At 40.7% G+C, this 22,583-nt stretch overlaps 1 protein-coding gene across 1 annotated transcript in view; it reads left to right on the top strand.

The window, feature by feature from the left end:
• The window catches only part of LOC127415172 (E3 ubiquitin-protein ligase MIB2-like), a 140,746-nt gene that overhangs the window by 66,805 nt on the left and 51,358 nt on the right, over positions 1-22,583 (top strand). The window lies entirely within an intron of this gene.

Below are 22,583 nucleotides of genomic sequence, written 5' to 3'. Positions count from 1 at the left end.
CGGGCGCTCCTCCCCCTCCACCACCTCTGTCTGATGCGTCCGTCTGTAACACAAAAGGTAGAGAGAAATCGAGTGAATGTAAAAGCGGCCCCCAGCAAAGTGCAGCTTTAACCTGCATGAACATCTGTTGACACTGCTCCGTCCACTGGACCGGGTCTGGAGCTCCCTTTTTAGTGAGATCATTCAGCGGGCTGGTGACATCCAAATAATTAGGCACGAACCTCCTATAATAGCCAGCCAGCCCCAGGAACTGTCTCACCCCCTTTTTGGTCTTGGGCCTCAGGAAGGTCGCAATCACCGCAGTCTTGTCAATTTGGGGACGCACCTGCCCGTGGCTCAAGTGGAACCCCAGATACCATACCTCCACCCACCCAATCGTGCACTTCTTCGGGTTTGCTGTGAGTCCCGCTCGTTGCAGCGATCTCAGAACCGCCCTCAGATGCTGCATGTGCCACTGCCAATCATTGCAGTAAATTATGATGTCATCTAAATAGGCAGCGGCGTAAGCCGAATGTGGTCTGAGGATTCGGTCCATGAGATGCTGAAACGTGGCCGGGGCTCCAACCAAACCGAATGGAAGCATCACAAATTGGTGTAATCCAAACGGCGTGGAGAAGGCTGTTTTTTCACGGGAAATTGGTGTCACGGGGATCTGCCAATAACCCTTTGTCAAATCCAGTGTCGAATAAAATCGAGCAGTGCCCAACCGATCGAGCAACTCATCAACTCGAGGCATTGGGTACGTGTCAAATTTAGACACTGCGTTGACTTTTCTGTAATACACACAGAACCGTACAGACCCGTCACTCTTAGGAACTAGAACAACTGGGCTGGACCAATCGCTGTGGGATTCCTCTATTACCCCCATATCGAGCATTGCATCCAATTCTTCCTAGACAATTTTCTTTTTGTGCTCGGGCAAACAGTAGCGATGGCTCCGTACCACCACTCCCAGCTCGGTCTCGATGTGGTGCTGGATGAGGTTCGTACGACCCGGCAGAGGGGAAAACACGTCTGCAAACTCCTGTTGCAATTTGGCAACCTCTGCGAGCTGACACGATGAGAGGTGGTCTCCGTAAATGACCGGGGTAAAATGATTTTGTTTTGTGTTCACCTCTGGCCTGAGCTCCGCCCTCTCCGGAGCTACCGTAGCCAACGTCACAGGGACTGCCTCCCTCCACAATTTCAGGAGGTTGAGGTAATATATATGACGTGTGCCCCCTCTATCGGTTCGCTATATTTCATAATCAAGATCCCCCACTTGTCATATGACCTCAAAGGGTCCTTGCCACATGGCGAGTAATTTAGAGCTCGATGTGGGGAGTAATACGAGTACCTTATCTCTTGGTGCAAATTCCCACAGTCGGGTTCCCCTGTCGTACAGTCGGCTCTGTCGTTCTTGAGCTTGGAGCAAATTCTCCTGTGTTAGTTGCCCCAAAGTGTGGAGTTTTGCTCTAAGATTAAGAACGTATTGAATTTCATTTTTACTTGTTGAAGGTTCCTCCTCCCAAGCTTCGCGTATGATATCAAGCATGCTGCACGGGCACCGCCCATACAGCAGCTCGAACGGTGAAAACCGCGTGGAGGCTTGTGGGACCTCTCGTACTGCAAATAACAGGGGATCGAGCCATTTGTCCCAATTTCTAGCATCCTCATGCACGAACTTACGAATCATATTTTTAAGAGTTTTATTAAATCGCTCCACCAGGCCATCTGTTTGTGGATGGTAAATGCTGGTGCAGATTGATTTAATGCCCAATAATTCGTAAAGCTCGCGTAGTGTCTGTGACATAAAGGTTGTGCCCTGATCGGTGAGGATTTCTTTCGGAATCCCCACCCGGGAGATTATTTTGAAGAATGCCTCCGCAACACTGCGTGCTGAGATATTGCGTAGAGGCACCACTTCCGGATATCACGTTGCATAGTCCACTAGGACCAGTACAAAGCGGTGTCCGCGTGCTTACTCTTCTAATGGCCCGACGAGGTCCAATCCAGTTCTCTCGAAGGGGACCTCGATCAGCAGAAGGGGGCGCAATGGCACTTTTGGGGTGGCTGGTGGATTCACCAGCTGACATTCGCGGCATGCCGCACACCACCTGCGGACATCGCCACCAATGCCCGGCCAATAGAAACAGGCTATTAGGCGGTTCAGTGTTTTTCTTTCCCCTAGATGACCCACCATGGGATTATAATGAGCCGCCTGGAACACCATTTCCCAACGGCTCCACGGTATTAAGAGCTGGGTTGTATCTTCCTTTGTTTGAGTGTCCTGTGTCACTCTATACAACCGCTCCTTTATAATTGCGAAATACGGATATGAAAGGGCGACATTTGGCTGGAGTTGTTGACCATCGATCACTCTCATTTGGTCAAAGGCATGCTTGAGGGTTTCGTCTCACAACTGCTCCAAAGGGTAATCCCCTTCGGATGGGAGGGGCTGTAGCCTCTCCCCCCCTCATGTTATTCTGATGTGGAGCAGACGAAGACGGCCCTGGCTCTGCCTCCCCTGCCAGTGCATCACACATTTCACATCTCACCGCTTTTGTGTAGGACACATCCGCGCATATTCCCTTTAATCATTTTCTAAATTCAGGTCAATTAATCCCCAAAATCAGCGGATGGGTGAGGCGGGAACTAACCGCGGCCTCCACTCTGTTTTGCTCCCCGGAATTTAATCATAAGGGTCACCATAGGGTAGTTGTGAATATCCCCATGCAACTCCAGCAGACCGGCCCAGGTGCCATGCCCGCACCCGTGTCGGCGGACACTTCCACCTGAGGGGGAGAGCGGCGGGGCACTGTCGAGGCTGAGGATGATGCAAAACGGTGGGACTCCTCGCCTCCGTGGGGCAGGAACGGGCTCTGATGAGAGAGCAGAGTGAGAGTGAAGAGGGGAGGGGGAAGAGAGTGGGGAAAACACAAGGGGGAGGGGAGAGAGAGTGGGAGGGCTCTTCCACCCTCAGGTATGCTACCATATGGTCCTCTGCTAGTCGGACAGCTTCCTCCAGCGACGCCGGGCAGTGGCACTGGACCCACTCCACTGGCGGTACTGCTCTGGACTGCGGCCAACCCTCTGCAAGATGGACTTTTTGAGGTCTTCATAGGCCATGAAGGTTAGCTGCCAGCAGTTGTTGGGCAGCAAGCTGGGCTTCCCCGGACAGCAACGGGAGGAGCCTGGCCGCCCACTGATCACGCGGCCAGCTCCAGATCTCAACGGTGCGCTCGAATAAATCGAGGAAGGCTTCCGGGTCATCATCCGCCCCCATCTTCAAGAGCATGGGTGGGGGCAGGGGGCTGTGGCTGTCCGGGGATGCGGCCGGGGTTCTCTCCTGGATGAGGAGGCTCCAAATCGCATGCCGGTCCTCTGCCTGAGCTCTGAGGATCTCAAAGAACCGACGATCCTGGTTTTGACGTAGCTCAAGCAGAGGCTGTTGGTGTGACTGGTGTAGGCCGGCGAGGGTCTTGAGGATCTCGGCCAACTGCAAGGACTCCATGGGGTGTACTTCAGGATTCCTGGGTTTCGGCACCAGTGTGAGACAACTCAACAGCAAGAAGGAAGTAGACACAGGGAATTGGGGTTTCTTCTGGCACAGGTAAGATATTTAATCGGCCACTTCAAGGTTTTTCAAGTTCACAAACTCGTTAGATTCACAGCAGGTAGTCAAACAAACACATCAGCTTCACAGGAACGTAATAACCTCAACACATCAGCTTCACACCCATAACAGATTAAACTGCTTCAGCTTCGGGTACACCATGGCCTTTCTTGTGCCAGACTCTCTCACTCTGCTGCTGGTGGCGTGGCTGGTTATATGCCACTCTCCCCATGCTCACTGGAATTAGAGACAGGTGTTAAACATAATCTAGCTCAGGTGCAAGCGCCCTTACTGCTTTCTCTCTCTCCGGACGGATGATTGACCACGCCCCCACTGCCACAGTATTTCTTCAAGAAATGCATCTTTCTCCGCAGGAAGCTGAAAAAATTGGGAAGATATGGAGTGGGCACGTTTTCTGTAGTGCTGGCTCGAATAAAAGCAGGGTAGTCATTACATTTATAAGTAAACATCTACAATTCAAATGTCTTAAACAGATTAAAGATAAATTAGGAAGAGTCATTATTGTTTTAGCAGAAATTCAGGGACAAAGTCTTGTTTTGGCTAATATTTACGCATCTAATATGGATGATCAGGGCTTTTTTATAGATCTTGAAGGGATGTTGAAAGCCGCTGGCACCCTTCAGGATATAATATTGGGAGGAGACTTTAATCTATTGATGGACTCAGTCCTTGATCATAGTGAGACAAAAGTGTGCAAGCCCCCTAGAGCAACACTGACACGTCACAGGATGTGTAAATATCTTGGTCTTACAGATATTTGGAGACTTTTGAACCCATCTAGTAGGGACTATACATTTTTTCATCAGTCCATAAGATTTATTCTAGAATAGATTTTTTTTTTTATATCTAAGTCCCTCATTTCATCTGTTGTTGATTGCTCAATTGGAAACATTTTACTCTCAGATCACGCCCTGGTGTGTTTAGAGGTGTTGCCACATACAACAAATGTTAAAGACTGAAATCATTGTCTATATGGAGACCAACTGGTCCTAAGTATCCTCTGTGGGCATGGCTTGGGAGGCACTTAAGGCGGTACTTAGGGGCCGGATCATACAGTATGCCTTATTCACCAAAAAATCTAAAGCACGAGAACTCGTGGAGTTGGAAGGAAATATTAAAAGTGCCGAGGCAGAGTTGAAGTGCCAAATGTCATCTAATGGCCTCAGAGAATTGACCCAATTAAAATACAAATATAATACTATTTTGTCGCAGAAGGTGGAGTTTTGGCTATTCAGGGCAAGACAGTCATATTTTGAGTCGGGGGACAAAGCAGGGAAGCTTCTGGCTGGATATATAAAACAGAGAGAGTCTTTTTCTACCATTCCCTTAGTTAAATCTGCTGGTGGTGAAATATTTACCTTGGCCATTGATAATAATAATGCTTCTAAAGAATTCTATCTTGATCTTTATAGTTCCACGTCTTCGTCTACTGATGAGGATATTAGGAACTTTGTGGAACCATTAAAACTTCCTAAACTGACGACTGAGCAAAAAAAATTCTCTTGATTCTGGGATAACCATGGAGGAGATTGGCGAGGTAATTAAGGCTTTGCCTACGGGCAAGGCTCTGTGGCCAGACGGCATTGCCGCTGAATTTTTTAGATCTTATGCTACAAAACTGGCTCCACTTTTGCTAGAAGTTTATACAGAATCATTAAAGAATGGAAAGCTTCCACCAACCGTGACACAAGCCCGGATCAGTCTGATTCTTAAAAAGGACAAAGATCCAAGCGAGTGTAAAAGTTACCATCCAATTTCCCTGATCCAGCTAGATGTTAAAATATTGACAAAAATTTTGGCTAACCGATTAAGTTATGACATCTCTTATACATATAGATCAGGTGGGGCTTATTCAGGGCCGTAGCTCTTCTGATAACATTAGGTGATCATTAATGTCATGTGGTCAGTGGCAAATTATCAGACTCCAGTTGCTGCCATCTCATTTGATGCCGAAAAGGCGTTTGATATGGTAGAATGGGATTATCTTTTTAAGATTTTGGAAATGTACGGTCTTGGGAATTCTTTTATTGGATGGATTAAATTACTTTATAGACATCCGGTAGCAGCGGTACAAACAATTGGAATAATTTCAGATTATTTTACTCTGGATTGGGGCACCCAGCAGGGTTGCCCTCTTTCCCCATTATTGTTTTGTCTTGCCCTGGAACCATTAGCAGCCACGATAAGAAAGGAGGATGATTTTCCAGGGGTGATGGCGGGAGGTGTGATCATCTTTTGCTTTACACAGATGATATTTTATTATTTGTTTCCGACCCTACTAGATCTATGCCTTGCCTCCACAGAATTATTAATTCCTTTTCTAAGTTCTCGGGATACAGATTTAATTGGTCTAAATCCGAAGCTTTGGCTCTGACAATGTACTGCCCGGTAACGGCTTTTCAGACGGGCGCCTTCCAGTGGCCCAAACAGGGCATTAAGTACAGTTGTGCTCAAAAGTTTGCATACCCTTGGAGAATTGGTAATATATGTACCATTTTTTTAAGAAAACATGAGTGAGCAGGCAAAACACATTTATTTTATTTCTTATGGGATTCATATTCAACTGTAGGTTATAACAGAATGGTGCAATCATAAAACAAAACATGGCAACAAAGAAAAAAATGAAATGAAAAAGTCTGCATACCCTTAGTTCTTAATACTGTGTATTGCCCCCTTTAGCATCAATGACAGCGTGCAGTCTTTTGTAATAGTTGTCTATGAGTCCCCAAATTCTTGCAGGTGGTATAGCTGCCCATTCGTCTTGGCAAAATGCCTCCAGGTCATGCAAAGTTTTTGGTCATCTTGCATGAACCGCACGTTTGAGATCTCCCCAGAGTGGCTCGATGATATTAAGGTCAAGAGACTGTAATGGCCATTCCAGAACCTTCACCTTTTTCTGCTGTAACCACTGGAGGGTCAACTTGGCCTTGTGCTTAGGGTCACTGTCGTGCTGGAAAGTCCAAGAGCATCCCATGTGCAGCTTTCGTGCAGAAGAATGCAAATTGTCTGCCATTATTTTCTGATAACATGCTGCATTCAACTTGCCATCAATTTTCACGAGATTCCCCATGCCTTTAGAGCTCACACACCCCCAAAACATCAGTGAGCCACCACCATGCTTCACAGTGGGGATGGTATTCTTTTCACTATAGGCCTTGTTGACCCCTCTCCAAACATAGTGCTTATGGTTGTGACCATAAAGCTCTATTTTGGTCTCGTCACTCCAAATTACAGTGTGCCAGAAGCTGTGAGGTGTGTCAAGGTGTCGTCGGGCATATTGTAACCGGCTTTTTTGTGGCATTGGCGCAGTAAAGGCTTCTTTCTGGCATCTCGACCATGCAGCTAATTTTTGTTCAATTATCGTCATATTGTGCACATTGAAACAACCACACTGTCTTTTTCCAGAGCAGCCTGTATTTCTCCTGAGGTTACCTGTGGGGTTTTCTTTGTATCCCGAACAATTCTTCTTGCAGTTGTGACTGAAATCTTTCTTGGTCTACCTGACCTTGGCTTGGTATCAAGAGATCCCCGAATTTTCCACTTCTTAATAAGTGATTAAACAGTACTGACTGGCATTTTCAAGGCTTTGGGTAACTTTTTATATCCTTTTCCATCTTTATAAAGTTCCATTACCTAACAGCAGGTCTTTTGACAGTTCTTTTTTGCTCCCCATGGCTCAGTATCTAGCCTGCTCAGTGCATCCACGTGAGAGCTAACAAACTCATTGACTATTTATACACAGACACTAATTGCAATTTAAAAAGTAAATCTTTAATTGCCATTTAAACCTGTGTGTGTCACCTTGTGTGTCTGTAACAAGGCCGAACATTCAAGGGTATGTAAACTTTTGATCAGGGCCATTTGGGTGATTTCTGTTATCATTATGATTTAAAAAGGAGCCAAACAACTATGTGATAATAAATGGCTTCATATGATCACTATCCTTAAATAAAAGTTTTTTTGCATGATCAGTCATATTTTCAAAAAAATTTCACAATTTCTGCCAGGGTATGCAAACTTTTGAGCACAACTGTATTTGGGTATTTTATTCCCAGCAAATTTGTATGATTTAGAGTTCATTTTGACCCCTTAATAAAAAAGTTTTCGAGTGATGTGGGCAGGTGGGCTTCATTGCATTTATATATGATTGGGAAGCTTAATGTTATTAAAATGAATTGTATTCCAAAATTTAAGTACCTGCTACAATCTCTCCCTGTAGATGTTCCCCTCTCTTATTTCAAGCAATTTGATAGCATAGCGAAGTCCTTCATTTGGAATGGTAAACGTCCCAGATTACATTTCAGTAAGTTGAATAGGCTGATTAACAAGGGTTGGCTAGGGCTACCCAAGATTTTCTTTTATTATTATGCATTCGGTCTCAGACATTTGCCTCATTGGTCACTTCCACCTGAGAGAGCCCCTCCCTGGTTTTCTATTGAACAGGAAGTTCTTGCCCATATTTTGCCATTGCAAAGCCTTTCTATCAAACTAATCAGAGAAGTTAAGTTACACCCCGTTATCTTGCATTTGCACTCGGTATGGACAAAAGTGTCCAGAGTGTTTAATTCAGACATTTATTTAAATGCTGCTTCGAGCAAATGGCTGAACCCAAATTTATGTATTAATAAGTCCCCTTTCTGCTGGTCAGAGTGGATTGTGAGGGAGGTTAATATGCTCGGTGACCTATATGAGAGTGGAGTGTTGAGATTCTTTGAAAATTTGGTTCAACATTTTGGGATTCCCAGGTCTCACTTCTTTAGGCATTTACAGCTGTGCCATCTGCTCTGTACTGTTTTTGAGAGTAGCATACACCCCCACTAAAGCAGCAGATACTCTGGGAGTGGTGAGCACCCTCGTTTCAAGAGTGGCACACAGAGATGGGCAAGGTGGCGGCATTTGAGGGAATGTCGTATAGAAGGCTAAGTATTATGGATTTGTTCAATAACAAATGGGGCAACTATTTGGCCTTTCTGGAGGGTTCTCGGGGAGGGGCATTGGAGGGAGATTTGTAGTTTTAATTGTATGATTTTTTTTTTTTTTTGTATTTCTATTTGTATGTGTGTATACTTTCATTTTGTATTAGACCACTGTATGTTTGTAGTATGAGGAGGGGAAGGATATATAATTTGATATAATTTGATTCTGTGTGTATGTTCTGTTTCTTCAATCCTGTGGTTTTTTTTTTAATCAATAAAATGTTTATATATATATATATAAGAAAATATGTACTTTTATCAGTTTATCGAGATGACTTGGACTTAACTTAGACTCAAGTCACAAATTTGATGACTTGTGACTTGACTCGACATAATCAAAGAAGACTTGCGACTCAACTTAGATTTTGACAACATTGACTTGCGACTTGACTAGGACTCGAGCCGTCTGACTTGGAACGACTTGATACCTTCTAAAACCAAAGATCAGAGTTGTACATTTAAAAATGTGCAGAAAATCAACGATTCATTTCCCCAAAAAACAATTCATTTCTTTTTTTTAATCTGCATTTCCACACTCCACATTCAACCAATCAGACAAACAGCCAATCAGCTTCTACAAGAGTAGGACCAAGTTTGAAGCATTTAAGGATGACACAGCTAAAATGATACCAAAGGTAATTTCATTTAGATATAAAGAATACAATATAGAAGGCAAGAAAAGTATTGCAACATGTAGAACCTGTGGTTCAAAAATTACAAATGCTTTATCAACAACGTCCAATTTTGTGAGGCATCTGAAAACTCACAGACAGAGGTAAATTGAAATTGTTAACTGTTATGCCAGCTATGGTCTTGAGACTTGAATGCAAACACTTGGGACTTACTTGTGACTTGCAAAACAATTACTTGGTCCTACTTTTATAATGGAATTTACCTTCGGGTCAGGAGGCATTATTACGTTTTTTTACTTGTTATTTTTAGATAATCACACTAAATTAACGTGTTAAATCGACAGTCCTTGTTGAAATGCTAGCACATACTGTCATATGAGTTTGTCAAAACTCCCTCAGAATCAGTGTGACTGTGAAAAATGTTCAGCACTGACAAACATCACATGAGGAAATATCTTGCAAGCATGAAACCAACAAAACACTGTATGAACTTTGAATGAGACAATGTGAACCTTCTACCCTCTGCAAATAATATGGTGATTACAAACCATTCAACTGAATGTTCAACATGGCATTTACCAGTATTTTTTGAGGTTGAGTTAATTAAGTGTGCTTTATTGTCATGACAATAACTTGACATTTGTATTGCTGAAGCAATAAATGAAAAATAATGAGGCAGATCCCTGCCTTCCTTATCGAAAGAGGAAGCAGGAACCGGGTGAACAATCACGAAGACTTTAATAACACAGACACTTCCAACTGAAACACAACATAAAAGTGCTTTCCAGCACAGAGTTTCCGCACACACACACACACACACACACACACACACACACACACAGAGCTCCATGTGATGCTCACTCTGTTGGCCTTCCCAGCCCAACGCAGAATGCACACAATACTCGGCTGCATGCATCTCTCTCTCTCTCGAACTGGCGTCTCCGGTTCCTCTTTATCCCTCTACCGGCTGATTGAGGCAACTCGGCGCCAGGCATCCGTCCTTACGGCCCGGCCATGCCTTGCTCCTTATCGCAAATAACAATAGGGAAAATTACATTTTACAACATGTTTAACAATTTTAACAATTATTATGAAAGATTAAAAAAAATATTATAAAAATTTAACAAATATTATGAAGGTAACCTTAATTAAACACGAGTTAATACATGTTAAAGACAAAAAAATAAGACCAACTATTATAAATAATAATTGTGATGACAAATATGCCATCAAAGGTTTTATACCAACTCAGTCTTTATTATTGCTATTTTTCACATTTCACAGTAATAGTGAAGTCATCAAAAAAGTAAATGTATAATATGGGCTATAAATGAACAGACAAAATGCTTCAGGCACACAATTTCCCTTCTTCATTTGGAGAAGTGGGTAATATATGAGTCATAAAAGTGTCAGAGGTCATATGTGCTATGAGGTGTTTGTGTTAGGACACAATTTAGCAGATGGCCTCACATATGTTTACCAAGACAAGGAACAAAACAGCCTAACTTGTTAAGCTGCTAAGGCAGCAACTAGTTAGCTTCTATCACGTTGTCTTGTGTCTTTGCTAATCTTTCGTGTGTCAAACACAGACACACGAGCAGCCCTGGAAACACAGCTGGTCATGTGACTGTTCATCATCCCTCAGTTCAACATGTAAAGAGGTCATTGGGTTTTCTCATAGTTGTATTGTGAGGGAAAGAATGTAGAAAAATTACATGACATGGCAATTAATTAATCAAATAAAATGTGATTCCAAAATTCTACAAACAATACCCCATAATGACAACGTGAAAGAAGTTTGTTTGAAATCTTTGCAAATTTATTAAGAATAAAAAATGAAAAAAATCACATGTACATAAGTATTCACAGCCTTTGCCATGACACTCAAAATTGAGCTCAGGTGCATCCTGTTTCCACTGATCATCCTTGAGATGTTTCTACAACTTGATTGGAGTCCACCTGTGGTAAATTCAGTTGATTGGACATGATTTGGAAAGGCACACACCTGTCTATATAAGGCCCCACAGTTAACAGTGCATGTCAGAGCACAAACCAAGCCAAGCCATGAAGTCCAAGGAATTGTCTGTAGACCTCCGAGACAGGATTGTATCGATGCTCAGATCTGGGGAAGGGTACAGAAAAATTTCTGCAGCATTGAAGGTCCCAATGAGCACAGTGGCCTCCATCATCCATAAATGGAAGATGTTTGGAACCACCTGGACTCTTCCTAGAGCTGGCCGCCTGGCCAAACTGAGTGATCAGGGGAGAAGGGCCTTAGTCAGGGAGGTGACCAAGAACCCGATGGTCACTCTGACAGAGCTCCAGCGTTTCTCTGTGGAGAGAGGAGAACCTTCCAAAAGAACAACCATCTCTGCAACACTCCACCAATCAGGCCTGTATGGTAGAGTGGCCAGACGGAAGCCACTCCTCAGTAAAAGGCACATGACAGCCCACCTGGAGTTTGCCAAAAGGCACCTGAAGGACTCTCAGACCATGAGAAACAAAGATTGAACACTTTGGCCTGAATGGCAAGCGTCATGTCTGGAGGAAACCAGGCACCACTCATCACCTGGCCAATACTATCCCTACAGTGAAGCATGGTGGTGGCAGCATCATACTGTGGGGATGTTTTTCAGTGGCAGGAACTGGGAGACTAGTCAGGATCGAGGGAAAGAGGAATGCAGCAATGTACAGAGACATCCTTGATGAAAACCTGCTCCAGAGTGCTCTGGACCTCAGACTGGGGCGAAGGTTCATCTTCCAACAGGACAATGACCCTAAGCACACAGCCAAGATAACAAAGGAGTGGCTCCAGGACAACTCTGTGAATGTCCTTGAGTGGCCCAGCCAGAGCCCAGACTTGACTTAATGATTGAATGTATTGTTTGTATCTTATTCACAAAATCAAGTTTAAGTTAAAAGAAGTAATCTGACTATACATTTTCTTTACATAAAAACTTTACTTAAAAACGTAGACCTACAGTTTTAGATCGGTAAGATGTTTTAATGTTTTTAAAAGAAGTCTCTTCTGCTCACCAAGGCTGCATTTATTTGATCCAAAATACAGCAAAAACAGTGCTATTGTGAAATATTTTTACAATTTAAAATAACTGTTTTCTGTTTGAATATATTGTAAAATACAATTTATTCCTGTGATCAATGCTGAATTTTCAGCATCATTACCGTAGTCTTCAGTGTCACATGATCCTTCAGAAATCATTCTAATATGCTGATTTCTAATATGGGCATATTTACAGCACATTTTACACATTTACACCCGAACAGATATTTGCAAGCACAGGCTTCATTGATGATAATGAGGCAGCATAAACACTAGTTAAAATATAATCTAAACATTCATGTTATTTTTATATCATATTACATATCATATTGATATCACACAGCATACAATTTAAATAACTGCTTTAGCCGAAACAACATTTAAAATGTAACTAAATCTTGCCTATTAGGACATATTTCAAATTTCAATACTCTGAATCCTGGCTGGCAAGTCTGGAAATAGTCCAACTAGTAAAATATGTCCATGTTTATATAAAATAGCATGTCAGCTAATGTAAGTAAAGACTTACTCATCCGAAATTGTATCCTCGGCTGGATCAAGTCGCTCTTCAAAATGCAAACGTTCATTGTCGGATTCCCGTTCTTCTTCTGAGGAAAATGTGAACTCTTCTTCACTATCCAGGAGCAGCGTGCCATCTTCCAAACGCGCAGAAAAGTGAATGAACTAATGTTTTTTGGGCACTGTTGGGGGCATTTACCATTTGCATTGATCGCCTCAGCACATTACCGTATGAATAGCGCGCTCTGCTGGTGGGTGTGGTCATATTAGCGATAATTAGCTGAGCCAGGAGAAACTGTCCATCGCTTTGTTTCATACAGATTACAGTGCAGGAGAATATTTGTTTTAAATTTGAATTGTTTTATTTAAAAGTAGACATTTTAAGCTTTCTTTAGACATATATTTCATGTTTGTCTGATAAATATTCACAGAGTTTCAGTTCATTTTTGTGAAAGATGCTCGTGGAGACAGAGATGGCTGAAAGCGCACCCTGTTTATTTCCTTTATTTTACAAAAGCACAAGGTTTTGTTGTTATTGTGAGTGTACACAAATAAAAGTAGACACTTTATAGTCTCTAATGATGTCTTACACATATCTGTATGCCCAAAAATGGCTTTTGGTCATTTTAAGTTGTTTCTGCTGTTATGAGGAAAAAATCCAGCAGGAGGGTTAACAGAATAATATGCTTTTTAAAGTTCTTTTAAATTAGACACAGCATCTAAAATGGCACTCCTGCACAAGACACTGAATAAACAAAGACGTTCGTCTAGCACGCATTTACAAAGAAAAACATTTCTTAGATTAAGCAATGAGTTTTTAAACACTTTGTCAGGAAAGATGTTCAACTGTGGGTCTCGAGATCCTCGCGTTCGGTTCCAGTCTGTTGTGTTCCATCTGATTGAACAGCCCCTGACCTGTGCTCATAGTCTGAGCTGCTTCACCCTCGAGTTCAGCCGAATACCACTGCTATCTGTGAATATTGCTACTCTACATACAACTGTTGTTAATTCAAAAACAATGTGGTATATCGCTGTTATTATGAAGCTTGAGTCTGGAGTAGTATACTGTGGCATCAGTGCAAGTGTAACACCATTTGGACTGCCTATTGAAGTGAGAATATGGACCGACGAAAACTTTATATTTATTTATTTTATGCACATTAGTTGAAAATGAAATTCTATTTTTTAACAGCCAGGAATGTTCTTTGCAGTATTATAACAGTGCTGAATGGTTTATGTATTTATTGTGCCCTCTTGTGGACTAAGGAAACAACATCAGTTTAAGAATCAGCTGACATTAAAATGTGAATATTATTTGAATTTTGAAGATATTTAAGGTAAAAATTCTAATTTAGTTTCTCTGCTGAATTGACAGCCCTATACTGTATCTATAAGTAATCTGCTTTCTGCCTCATTCTATGAATTGAATCCTCATTAGATCAGTGACAGAAGCTGTTTTACCAACTCTGTGATTATATATACAGTTGTGCTCAAAAGTTTGCATACCCTGGCAGAAATTGTGAAATTTTGGCATTGATTTTGAAAATATGACTGATCATGCAAACATTTTCAGTTTCAAAAATGTATTTTATTTAAGGATAGTGATCATATGAAGCCATTTATTATCACATAGTTGTTTGGCTCCTTTTTAAATCATAATGATAACAGAAATCACCCAAATGGCCCTGATCAAAAGTTTACATACCCTTGAATGTTTGGCCTTGTTACAGACAATGCACTGAGCAGGCTAGATACTGAGCCATGGGGAGCAGAAAAGAACTGTCAAAAGACCTGCATAACAAGGTAATGGAACTTTATAAAGATGGAAAAGGATATAAAAAGATATCCAAACATTGAAAATGCCAGTCAGTACTGTTCAATCACTGATTAAGAAGTGGAAAATTCAGGGATCTCTTGATACCAAGCCAAGGTCAGGTAGACCAAGAAAGATTTCAGCCACAACTGCCAGAAGAATTGTTCGGGATACAAAGAAAAACCCACAGGTAACCTCAGGAGAAATACAGGCTGCTCTGGAAAAAATGGTGTGGTTGTTTCAAGGAGCACAATACGACGATACTTGAACAAATATGAGCTGCATGGTCGAGTTGCCAGAAAGAAGCCTTTACTGCGCCACTGCCGTTACAGTATGCCCGACAACACCTTGACACGCCTCACAGCTTCTGGCACAATGTAATTTGGAGTGACGAGACCAAAATAGAGCTTTATGGTCACTACCATAAGCGCTATGTTTGGAGAGGGGTCAACAAGGCCTATAGTGAAAAGAATACCCTCCCCACTGTGAAGCATGGTGGTGGCTCACTGATGTTTTGGGGGGGTGTGAGCTCTAAAGGCACGGGGAATCTTGTGAAAATTGATGGCAAGATGAATGCAGCATGTTATCAGAAAATACTGGCAGACAATTTGCATTCTTCTGCATGAAAGCTGCGCATGGGACGCTCTTGGACTTTCCAGCAGGACAATGACCCTAAGCACAAGGCCAAGTTGACCCTCCAGTGGTTACAGCAGAAAATGGTGAAGGTTCTGGAGTGGCCATCACAGTCTCCTGACCTTAATATCATCGAGCCACTCTGGGGAGATCTCAAACCTGCGGTTCACGCAAGACGACCAAAAACTTTGCATGACCTGGAGGCATTTTGCCAAGACGAATGGGTAGCTATACCACCTGCAAGAATTTGGGGCCTCATAGACAACTATTACAAAAGACTGCACGCTGTCATTGATGCTAAAGGGGGCAATACACAGTATTAAGAACTAAGGGTATGCAGACTTTTGAACAGGGGTCATTTTATTTATTTTTTGTTACCATGTTTTGTTTTATGATTGTGCCATTCTGTTATAACCTACAGTTGAATATGAATCCCATAAGAAATAAAATAAATGTGTTTTGCCTGCTCACTCATGTTTTCTTAAAAAATGGTACATATATTACCAATTCTCCAAGGATATGCAAACTTTTGAGCACAACTGTATATGCAGTTGATAATGTGTAATTTGTAATGTTTACATTGTGCATACATGGCACTAATACAAAGCTAAATGCTATATGTGGCTATAATATGTACCTGTTACCCTCTGTTATTGAATTTTATGATGAATTTTGTGAAAAGAATCAACTTAAGATCATGATAAAGGTTTTTCTCTCTCTCTCTCTTGCTTACAATCACACACAATGTTTTTTGCTCTAATAACCAAACTCATAATGGAGGCTGTTTCAATGCAGGATGCTTAAATAGTGGCGTAGGAATGTAGTTCTACACACAAAAGTCACTGGAAATGTCCTGAACACTTATCATAGCAATTACTTAACTTTCATTTTCTTCTTTTTAAGGAAAGTCAGAAGATTTCCTTGAACTGTTCTCTTGGCCATTTTTGAAGGTGCATAAAAACTGCTGAAAACTTGGATTACCTTCAGTGGCGTATGTTTAAAGTGAACACTGGAAAGGACATGTCAACCCATTGCTAAACTCCAACATACCTGTTTGTCTGTATTTTCAGATCAACAATGGCTTTTTAGCAGTGGAGAGAGAGCTTGGTTGCCAGATTGCGCAAATAAAGCATAACATTGGCTGAATATTTCCAAATTTTGCAAGTGTAAAGCCCCATTCACACCGCAAACGACATTGTCGCTTGGTATAGCTAGACTCTGCGATCTGTGTCGCTGGTGGGCATTCCTACTGCAGTCGCTTTAATGTTATTGGTGGACTGCTTGGTGGACTGCTTTCATAGTAGCTTTGGAAATTTTGATTAGAGATTATACTGCCAGTAAAACTAATAATCATTCTAATTTGACAAGGAATCAGTTCTATTGTCCCTAAAAATTTACATTTTGCAGGAGAGAATGTTTTTATATAACATGAGCAGTGCTCAATGCATTACATCATGAACAATCTATCAATGTGAGCTCCACTGTCTTCACTCTCATTTGTAGTTGCTTCTGAATGTCTCTCGTCATTTGCATAAAGATTACATTTTCTCAACTTGTCTTGTCGCTTGCCACAGCGCTCTGTGTGACAAACGGTCACTGCAGCTCATGTTGCCAGAAGTCACTCTGCTCTCATTGAAAATTTATGGGATCATGTCGCTTTGTCGTGGGATGTCAGCAGCAGTGTGAATGAGGCTTAAAGCTCTGATTGCTCCTCTATAACTTTGAGGCTCTTTGGAATATCCAGTTGATTTGCTAATTGCCATTATTTAAAGTCTTTAATTTATAAGTTGTTCTAAAGGGGATGGTGGTTTTACAGAGGGGATGTTTTTTGTCATTTCTTTCAACAAGGGGGTAGCGTCCTCTCTCGTCCCCCCTCAACTTGAGCGCTCTGTGTTTCCTCCCAAAGATTTTGTGTTCCCTCGCAATAATTTTTGGTTCCGTCACAAAAGCTTAATCCATCCCTTATCAAAATTTACCATTGTTTTACTACAGTAACCATATTTAACCATGATATTCGTGGTAAAACCATAGTGATAATACAGGAAAATTACAGCTATGGTAAAATATATATATATATATAATCATTCTACCAAAAAAAAAAAAAATAAAAATTGTTTTAGGATAGTCTACTATGTAAAACCATGGTTGATTTGTGGTACATGTACCATGGTTTTTAAAATGATGATTTGTACCTCATATATTGTGTCTTGTTGAACAAAGGTGTGCTATTACTTTTCTAAGCGATCTGGTTTTTCGCCCAGCGGACGATAAAGTGGTAAAAGAAATCCCATAGATTTATATTGAAGGAGGGACCTGAATATAACAGTTTTATGCATCTTTTGTCTCTTGTTCATGTGTCTTTTGGTTTGTAGTTATTTCAATACTTTTATTTTGAAGTTTGTTTCTTAGTTCTTGTTCTGTCTCCTTTCCCAGTTCCCCTCCTGTTTATTCTCCAGCTGTGTCTTGTTCCCCAATTAGTCTGTGTGTGTATATATGCTCCAGTGTTTGACCATGTTTCATTGTCAAGCTCTGTTGGTGTAATATGTTTGTTTAGTGTGTAGCTGTTCAGTTTGTCGTGCCTTGTTCCTCATTAAACTCTGCATGTGTGTTGCAAGCCTCGAAAACATCATTAAACTCGGCCATATTTAGAGAGACCAGAATATCATAGAATATTTATTATCATGATAAATCTTGTTACTGTTACTGTTGTGTAATGAGAAATAAAAAATATATAATCAAGCGAGTAAAGATGCTGACTACCACCCATGGAGTTGTGAGTTCGATTCCAGGGCATGCTGAGTGACTCCAGCCAGGTCTCCTAAGCAACCAAATTGGCCCGGTTGCTAGGGAGGGTAGATTCACATGGGGTAACCTCCTCGTGGTCGCTATAATATGATTCGCTCTCGGTGGGGCACATGGTGAGTTGTGCGTGAATGCCGTGGAGAATAGTATGAAGCCTCTACAGGCGCTAGGCCTCCGCGGTAATGCGCTCAACAAGCCACGTGATAAAATGCGTGGATTGACATTTCAGACGCAGAGGAATCTGAGATTTGTCTGCCACCAGGATTAAGGTGAGTCACTACACCACCACCAGGACTTAGAGTGCATTGGGAATTGGGCAAAATCAAGGACACTTTGTAAATAAGTAACTAGAGTAATTGGAGGTACTGTTGCAGCCCTAACTGTAATTTTTACATAAAAATACTTCCCAGACAAGAGTTTAAGAGATATTGCTATTGCGATGCACATAAGAGTAAAATAAAAATGTGAAAACAATGCCAGATTAAGAAGGGCATATATGCAAGCATTGATGAAGCGTATATATTGCTTACAGAATACAGGTGGTGGTTTTCAGTAGCGTGTGTGCCATCTCTGTGGCAGTGGATTACTAGAGTTTCTATGTCAACAGGCTACAAGACAAACTGACCTTGATTGTGTGGCGTAGAGTGATATAGACAATCGCTACGTTTACATGTACACCAATAATTCTAAGATAAAAAGAAGTTCTAAACAGCCAAACAACGGTATACTGTTCCCAAACATTCAGACACCCGCCACACCACTGTGGGAGACATTTAGAGGAGTATTTAAATATGAAGACACTACATGTAAAAACGAAACTAATGTGATATTAAAATGTGTTATCAATGACTTTATGCCTCATTCTATGAGTAGAATTCACACAAGGTCAGTAAAAGAATTAGAAGTTGTTTTAACCACTCTATGATGATTTAAAGTAATATATGCAGTAGATTATGTGTAATTTGTCTTGTTTACATTCTGCATTCATGACGCTAATGCGCTAACATGCTATACGTGGCCATAATATGCGCCATTTACACTCTGTTATTGCAGTTTATGATGACACTGATACTACTGCAAAGATTGGTGTATAAAAGAGTGTTAAAATTCATAATACAGACAAAAGAATGATGATAAGAGAGGCATATGTTACTTTGGGCAGATATGTGAATGACTTTCGCTACAGATGGCACATGAGTGAATGAGCACTTGAGAGTATTTAAGTAGATTTGATTCATTTTGTAGACGAATTGTCCAATTAACATTTTTTATTGATTCAAAAATACACAACAGAGAAAAACACAACACATACACATCGAATCAACATTTAACATTTAACCCCCACTAATATTCCTCCCCAATCACCAACCCCACCCTGACCCCCAATGAAACACCCCTGTGGTCACATATAATAATACACACACACACAAAAATCACATGACATTGTCTTGCACGAAGGTGTGTTCATGTTGAATACTGACTGAAAAAACGTAAACAAAGTAGTAGGTGGAGCTTCATGTCACACCTACCAATGACGTGGACCAATGGCAGTAAGGTGTTTAGCAGTCAGTTAGACGTTTTCCTACAAGTTCGCTAAGGCAAGCTGCTGCGAACCATCGAAATGAATGCAAAAACTCCTCCTTTTGGACAGATTTAGTTCTAAATGATGTAATACATACGTTCTTTGATTTTGTATGAAGTATATCTGGGCCTTCAAGTATCAAGGGCCTTAACTATGAACATGTTCCCCTTATGTTTAACAGCCACAAAGTGTCACAATACTACAGTATCTGACTTAGTTTGGATGCTGTATCTACTGTTATTGTTTAGCATTTCAAACCTAACAAATGTATTTTTGTGAAATATTTTTTAATATTTCTTTAAATAATAAATATTCTTTAAAAAAAATGCCACATCCTTCATTTTTAAGTGTGACTTAAGTGTCCAGATAGTTCTTGGGGCTTTTATATATTATATGTTAAAGCATGATTTCCAATGACGTTTGTCTTTTAAACTGCTCAATGAGGACTTTTGAGACATTTCAGACATTACTGCATCATTTTATGTTACAGCATAATTTTCTTTGAAATGATGTGTTGTGAAATGCGCTTTACAAATAAAAAGGATTTGATTTGACTTATAGAGCAATAATGGGCATTTTCTAAGATAATGGCAAACATTTTTATTTTCCATAAGATGCAGACTAGTTTATGGTGTCAGTGCATTGTTAGGCACATATTCGGTTTCACCTTTGTGTCAGGTTCAAATTTGTGATTCTCGATCTCTGTTGCGTGTACACACATCAACACACAAAGCATCTGTGGATTACCTTTGATCTCTAGGATTTATCCTGATGCTGTTTTAAGCCTTCAAATGGTACAGGTGGTGCCATATGCTGAGAGACGGCACGTCAGGAGAAACACAAATCTACCACGCTCTCTACGCTGAGAAAATGAGAGCGGTTTGAAGGGAAAGGTCTTCACCTTTGCTACCTTTTGTCCGATTTGGACCAACATTAGATTAATCTTTTGGAGTTCATGCTTTGGAATAGTACCAGCTGAAGAGCAAACGTTGATGGTTGAGCGTTTGGATAAATTATGGGAATAGGCAGTTCCTTTGCTCCGCGATCAGATCAGATCTTTACTATAAGGTACGTGCCGTTATTCCGTTATTCCGTTTAGCATGTAGTGTTTGCCAGGATGTTTCGCAATTTGCTCTTGAAGAGTTCCCAAGTCTGCTTTAGTTTGTTGACACAAGACAGCCTGTCTGTCATTAGCATGTTTCAAATCGTGCTGTGCTTGTACAAAATCTGTCGTAAAGTGCTGAAATACACATTCACATATGAGAAACATCAGACTCGTGCTGCCCTCTGTGAAACAATTCAATATGGTTTCATTGTATCACTTTGGCATGAATTCCCATTGTGCAAAGGCTCTTTTTCAGTTCAGTGTTGCCTTCTCTATCTATACACTCATTCCTGCTGTTGTATACTTGCTTTCTATTTGTAATCATGCTGCTTTCTTCTCATCGCTCTAAATGAATGTGTAATCAGTGATTTTGACATTGAAAATGTCCTTTATCTACAAGCTGATGAGATGTTTTCAGTGCTTGACTTACCCTACTTCTTAGTTTTTCTACAAATCTCTTTTAAGATATTTTCATATTTCAGTCCTTAGTTCATGGTAAAAGGAAACCAAGACTAATTTCCTCAAATTTAAGCTTGCATGTAAATGGTGATTCTCTCAAATCTTATGATTGCTGTTTTTGAATTATTTGCATTATGAAAAGTGCTGTTCAGCTAAAAATGAAATTTAAAATAGGAATGGCAATTTTCAGAAATGTCCATAATTAATCATTTCAATGAACAACCTAGAAGTTGACTAATTGAGGAAACTATGGGAAATCAAACTAAACTGAGACTGTACTTCAAGTGAAAATATTTGTTCTTACTCCTTAACAGATTTACCATAGTTCTTCCATTGTGGCATTTTTACAGTTGTAGCCTCATTACTGTGATAATGGGTAAAATAAAATAATATAAATAATTAAACTAAATTAAAACTAAGTCTCATAAAATTTCCCTGAGAGATCATTTATTCAGAAATTTCTGCTCCAGTTAACTGTTCCTTTTTAGCAGGGGTGAAGATGTGTAGTTTGAAAAACCCTGTACTTTGGCGCATTGTACTTTTTTCATAATCAGAAGTGGTTTGAGATGTTTGACTTCCTCTATAGCACTTTAAAGTAGAAAAACGTAACTCGTGTAAGTTTTGTGGTCTGCGCCGCAATATAGAGAGGACCTGGATTTAGTCACGCAAGTTATCGGGTCTGCGTTATACTGTCTCTGGTGTGCTGAAGAGTGCATTGGTGCGAGTGATTCTGTGATGGTTCACGCGACACACCTGAAAACAGGCTTTAATAGTGCCGCACAGATGCAACTTTCAGATGAGAAGCATATTTAGTGCTTATGAAGCACCTAACACGAGATTAATATTATTGAATTTGCTTTAGCGCCCGAAATTTCACTTGGGCGGCTGCCGAAAAGTTTTCAATGCAGGAAAAAACCTGCTATTTGTAAACATCATTTTTTTTTTTAGGTAAATTTGCTGTAAATATTCAGATTACAAAATTACAAGTTAGATTTTTTTATAGATATAAAAGAAATTCAGAACTCCAAATACAATTGTCTCAATTAAATTCATATGGTCAACAAACTAGGCCAAAGTTCAAGCTTCCCTGAAAAGTGAGGTTATCAGAATAGTCAAATATTTTGGCCAATCACTGAGCTACCAAAATTCTCTGGTGCGGTCCGATGTTCATTTTCAAATGTTAATGTTCATTGTAGATCATGTCTACAACATAGTTTTACTGTACAATTAATTTTTCAGTTTAAATCGGCATAAATGAAAGGCACCACGACTTGTGATGCACCGATGCAAAGGTATCATCGGTATTGGCTGTGATACTGACATTTTTAAACGGATCAGATATTGGTCCGACGAGCCCTATCCAAATCGTCCATGGTCATTACTGT

Source organism: Myxocyprinus asiaticus, chromosome 24, assembly GCF_019703515.2.
Source record: "Myxocyprinus asiaticus isolate MX2 ecotype Aquarium Trade chromosome 24, UBuf_Myxa_2, whole genome shotgun sequence".
Taxonomy (NCBI): Eukaryota; Metazoa; Chordata; class Actinopteri; order Cypriniformes; family Catostomidae; genus Myxocyprinus; species Myxocyprinus asiaticus.
The sequence above is the reverse complement of the archived record's forward strand: the minus strand, read 5'-3'. Positions and strand labels throughout refer to the sequence as shown.